The following is a 6,009-nucleotide window of genomic DNA, read 5'->3' on the forward strand; positions in this document are numbered from 1 at the left end:
CTATTTCTTTTTTTTAGGTAACTTTATTGCCACTTCTCCAAGCCTTCAGTGCTGTCCAGCTGGCTTCTATTTGGCTTTCACATTTTGTTACCTGAAATGCATTTTAAAAACATTTTGTCAGTGGGAAATACTAGTGAGTGAATCCCAGTTTAATCAAGTTTAAGTAAAAACCATTTCACAGTATTGAGGGCGCACCCACAATTACATTTGTTTCCAAGATATAACAATTAACATCAGTGGTAATGTCATACTCAACTTGTGGAATGTTACCACGCCAGTAACAAATTTTGTATACAAAACCCCAACATACCCACTATAATTGTATTCTTACAAATACTCAATAACTGTTTAATATATGTTTAATTAAGTGAGGTTTTGTAAAAACATTTAACAAAAAGAGGATTACTCACATTGCTGTCTTAGGGTTTTCAGTAAGGATTTCCTTGAAATAATCTATCAATTATATAAATGCACGTGTGTTAGTATAATAACCCATTTTAACATTAGTAATACCCTCCCCGAGACGACATTCCAACGACTACGTCGGGCAGAACCAAGACAGCCGTTACGGAACCCTAGATCAATCGGGCAGAGTATCTAATACGTCTCCAGGGGTTATAATACTTACATCGTAGCAGAACCTTGCTATTTAGGGGGTATAAGACCCGAGTATAATTTCTACTATTCAGAAATTGAGATTTAAGAAACGATTGTGAGCGATCGGAACTGAAAGCCGATGCCCTTCTTATATAGGGCCTGATTCTGGTCCTCACGCGGCCCACGTAAAACAAAGACAAGGGTTACGCGGCCTGCGTCTACCCTGGTCAAACGTATAGCTAGTCCGAGTCACTATGTAGGGTCGCCGGGTGTTGGGCCACGTGGCCGCACCGGGCTACGCCATCTTTTGAGACTCTCGCGGCCCGCGTTAGCTTAATGGGGTCTCACGCGGCCCGCCTGATCTTAAGAAATCAAACGAAATCAGGTTCCAACCTTGAAACCGCCCGCGTAAGAGTTGGGGTGGGTTCTACGCGGCCCGCCTCAGCTTAAGTTTCAGATTTTTAATTTATTTTTAATGCTATATTGTATTTCGGGCTCGGTTTTTCACATATGGTGTGTATTTAAAGACATATTGGGACATTTTAAAATATATTAGGGTGTTGGAAAAATTACAAGGGTGTCGGGTTTTCTTGAGGATTGTTACATCCTCCCCACCTTGTTTTAGAGCTCGTCCTCGAGATCTACTGGAATAAGTGCGGATATTTCCTTCGCATTTCTGATTCAAGCTCCCATGTGTACTCAGGTCCTCCTTTGGAGTCCCACTTTACTTTAACCAAAACTAATCTTTTATGCTTGAGATTCTTAACTTTCCTGTCTTCAATCTGTAGAGGCCTCTCTACAAACTTAAGTTGTTCATTTACCTCTATGTCCTTAAGAGGCACCACTAGTGATTCATCAGCTAGGCATTTCTTGAGATTAGATACATGAAATACATCATGTATTCCTGCCATTTCCTCTAGCAGTTGTAGCTGATAGGCTACAGGTCCTATTCTTTTAATAATCTCAAAAGGTCTAACATACCTGGGACTTAGCTTTCCCCTCTTGATGAATCTGACTACTCCTTTCCAAGGAGAGACTTTTAACAATACCTTATCTCCTACCAGACATTCCAATGGTTTACGTCTGTTATCAGCGTAGCTCTTCTGTCGATCACGTGTTGTTTTCAGTCGTTCCTTAACTTGAATGATCTTATCGGTTGTCTCCTGTACTATCTCAGGTCCAGATAGTTGTTTTTCCCCAATTTCTGCCCAACAGACTGGGGTTCTGCACTTTCGTCCATAAAGTGCTTCGAATGGTGCAGCATTGATACTTGGGTGATAACTGTTATTATAAGAAAATTCTATTAAAGGTAAGTGATCGTCCCAATTACCTCCGAAATCAATTACACAAGCTCTAAGCATATCCTCCATTGTCTGAATTATCCTTTCGCTTTGTCCGTCCGTTTGAGGATGGTAATCTGTGCTTAGATTCAACTTGGTTCCCGTTGCTTTTTGGAAACTTGCCCAAAAATGAGAGGTAAAACGGCTATCCCTATCAGAAACAATTGATAAAGGTATTCCATGTAATGAAACAATTTCATTTACATACAATTTGGCTAACTGTTCCATGCTGAAAGTTTCTTTCATTGGTAAGAAATGAGCTGACTTGGTTAGTCTATCTACAATCACCCAGATTGTATTACTACCTTTTCTTGTTTTGGGTAATTTGGTAACAAAATCCATTGTTATCAATTCCCATTTCCAAACTGGCATTTCTAACTGCTGTAGCAATCCTGAGGGTTTCTAGTGTTCAGCTTTAAGTTGTGAACAGGTTAAACATTTAGAAACATAAGCTGCTATATCCTTTTTCATTCCTATCCACCAGAAATTTTTCCTTAAATCCTGGTACATTTTATCACCTCCTAGATGCATTGTATATTTAGACTTATGGGCTTCTTCTAATATACGGTGACGTAGGTTTCCTAATTTAGGTATCCACATTCTCTTTTTATGGAATCTCCAAATTCCATCTGTTCCTTGTTCTAATTCTTTAATCATTTCTTTTAAATTTTCAATATCATCCTTAATTACTGATTCTTGTGCTTTTCTAATCTGATCGTTTAAATCTACTTGTAGATTTAATTTAAGAGAACGTATCCTTTTTGGCTTTTCATGATACTTTCGACTTAAAGCATCAGCCGCTACATTTGCTTTCCCTGCATGATACTGGATATCACAATCATAATCACTATGCATTTCCATCCAGCGTCTTTGTCTCATATTAAACTCTTTTTGCCCAAAAACATACCTTAAACTCTTATGATCAGTGAATATGGTAAACTTACTACCATAAAGATAATGTCTCCAAATCTTAAGGGCAAAAATTATGGCTCCTAGTTCTAGATCATGGGTTGAATAATTCTCTTCATGACTCTTAAGCTGTCGAGATGCGTAAGTTATTACCTTTTGACGTTGCATCAATACACATCCATAACCTAACTTAGAAGCGTCACAAAAGACTACAAAATCTTTAGTTCCTTCTGGTAATGCTTTTATGGGTGCATGGGTTAATTTTTGCTTAAGGATTCTAAAGGCTTCTTCTTGTTTTGGTCCCATTCAAACTTAATGGATTTACAGGTTAATTTGGTTAAAGGAATGGCTATTCTAGAAAAATCTTGAATAAATCTTCTATAATAACCGGCCAATCCTAAGAAACTTCTAACCTCGGTTGGTGACTCAGGGGTTTTCCATTGAGTAATTGCCTCAATATTTGTTAGATCCACATGAATTCCTTCATGATCAACTAAGTGTCCAAGAAATTGTACCTGCTCTAACCAAAACTCGCACTTGGAAAACTTAGCATACAACTTTTCTTTTCTTAATAGACTTAAAAGTAGGTGCAAGTGCTTTGCATGATCCTCTTTATTCTTAGAGTAAATTAGAATATCATCTATGAAGACAATTATGAATTTATCCAAATATGGTTTACATATTCGGTTCATCATGTCCATAAATGCGGCTGGGGCATTGGTTAAACCAAATGGCATGACAGTAAATTCATAATGGCCATACCTTGTTCTGAATGCAGTCTTAGGAATGTCTTCTTCTTGTACCTTTAATTGATGATATCCTGATCTTAAATCGATTTTAGAGAAAAATCGAGTTCCTTGCAGTTGATTGAACTGATCATCGATCCTTGGTAATGGGTACCGATTCTTAATCGTGACCTTGTTCAACTCACGGTAGTCAATGCACATACGCATTGATCCGTCCTTCTTTTTGACAAACAAAATCGGTGCTCCCCATGGCGATGGGCTTGGCTGTATAAATCCTTTCTCCAACAATTCGTCTAACTGTTTCTTCAGTTCCTGCATTTCAGCGGGTGCCAAACGGTAAGGTGCTCTGGCAATCGGTACTGTTCCTGGTAGTAGGTGGATTCTGAATTCAACTTCCCTATCTGGCGGTAGTCCTGGCAATTCTTCTGGAAATATATCTGAAAACTGGGAAACTACTGGAATGTCTTTTAGCTCTTTTCCTTCAGTGTTAGTGATTATAGAAATCAAATACACTATGGATCCTTTTCTTATATAACTTGCATTTTTCATCACAGAGATGAATTTAGTGGACCTAGATAATTTATCTCCTTTAATTGTGATCTTTTCACCCCTTGGTGAATTTACTTGGATTGACTTTTGATCACATAAAATATTAGCTTTATTGGTTGTTAACCAATCCATTCCTAACACAACATCAAATCCTGCCAGATTCATTGGGTAAAGGTTTGCAGTAAACTTTTGATCAAATCCCTGCAAGATTTCAGAAATCCTAACGGTTTCTCCATTTGCTATCTCTACTAGACATTCTTGTGGTAGTTTAGTTAATGATTGATTTAGGAGTTTGCAAAATGAAGTATTAATAAAACTTTGGTTTGCACCAGAGTCAAATAATACTTTAGCAAAAATATCATTAACTAAAAACGTACGAGCTATGACGTCCGGGATCATCTTGGCTTCATCTGCAGTTAGAACAAATGCTCTAGCATTTTTAGGGTTCTTGTTGTTTGCAGCTGGTGCCAATTTCGGACAATTTGCCCTGATGTGACCTTTTTCTCCACAATTGAAACACATTCCATTACTGGATTTCTTCTTGCAATCTTCTTCCTTGTGTCCTGGGGCCTTGCAGAAATTGCAGTGAATGGAGCATTTTCCTGAATGCTTCTTTATGCAGGTTTTGCAGTATGGTGCAGAGGTAGAACCTACATTCCTACGGTTGGAATTCCCAAAGCGGAATTCTTGGGTAAGCCTTTGGGTTAGGTTTCTCCTCTGATCTTCTTCTCTAGTACGCACTGGTTCATCTGTCAAGGTATTGGCTAGTTCTACAGCTTCTTCTATGGTTTGAGGTCTAGCTGCCTTGACTACATGCCTAATCTCTCCAATTAATCCCCAGATGTAACGGGAGATTAACACCGGTTCAGGTGATGCAAGGGTTGGCACTATTCTAGCATATTCAAAGAATGTAGTAGTGTACCCCTTACTATCTACTCCAGTCATTCTAAGGTTCAGAAACTTATTTGCTATCTGCTCCTTTTCATTGGGAGGGCAGAATTTCCTTTCTACCATGTTTTTAAACTCCTCCCACTCCATGTTATAAACCTTATCACTTCCCCTTGACTGGAGGATAGTGTTTCACCATTCTAGGGCTGAATTCTTAAACAAATTAGAAACAAACAGTATCTTATCTTCTTCAGCACACTTGCTTATTTTCAGAACAGCTTCAGTTTTCTCTATCCAGCGTAGAGCTGCAATGGGTCCTTCATTGCCCGAGAATTCTATTGGTTTGTAGGACCAGAATTCTTTGTAAGAACAACCATATGGCATGGTTCTTCTTCTTTTGGGAATGGGCACCTGAAGTATGGGTCCATTGTTCACGCTATTTTCCGGTTCAATTGGTCGCTTACTGCTATGCTTACTTTTATTATTCGCTTCTTGAACCGTTTGAATAATAAACGGCATTGCATCTATAATTCCTTGTGCCACTATATGTTGAACGGCACTATTATCCATTTGGTTTCCATTGTTATTGTTGTTCGGATTCTCGTTATTCAGATTATCATTATTCGAGTGGTTGTCGTTCTGGATATTATCATTCTGGTTTTCCTGATTCACTTCGTTGTCCATCTGAATTTTAAACATTTACCAAATATTAATATCACCAATAATATTTGAATATAGCCAATCACATGTCACACACTTTTGGTCAAAAGCGTCAATCATTGCGACTTACTCTATTCATATAGTATGCATCTATTACACACCAGTACTGAAATAGAAATTACAATACCGACTGAAATTTAAAACTACACTACTAGTATTAGGCATCCGTAGTTTTTTTTCATATGTTATTATATTATTATTTCTACCGTCTCTACCATTAATTCAGGGATATGGATTCATCCAAAAATCCATATTGCGTT

Source organism: Helianthus annuus, chromosome 12, assembly GCF_002127325.2.
Source record: "Helianthus annuus cultivar XRQ/B chromosome 12, HanXRQr2.0-SUNRISE, whole genome shotgun sequence".
NCBI lineage: Eukaryota > Viridiplantae > Streptophyta > Magnoliopsida > Asterales > Asteraceae > Helianthus > Helianthus annuus.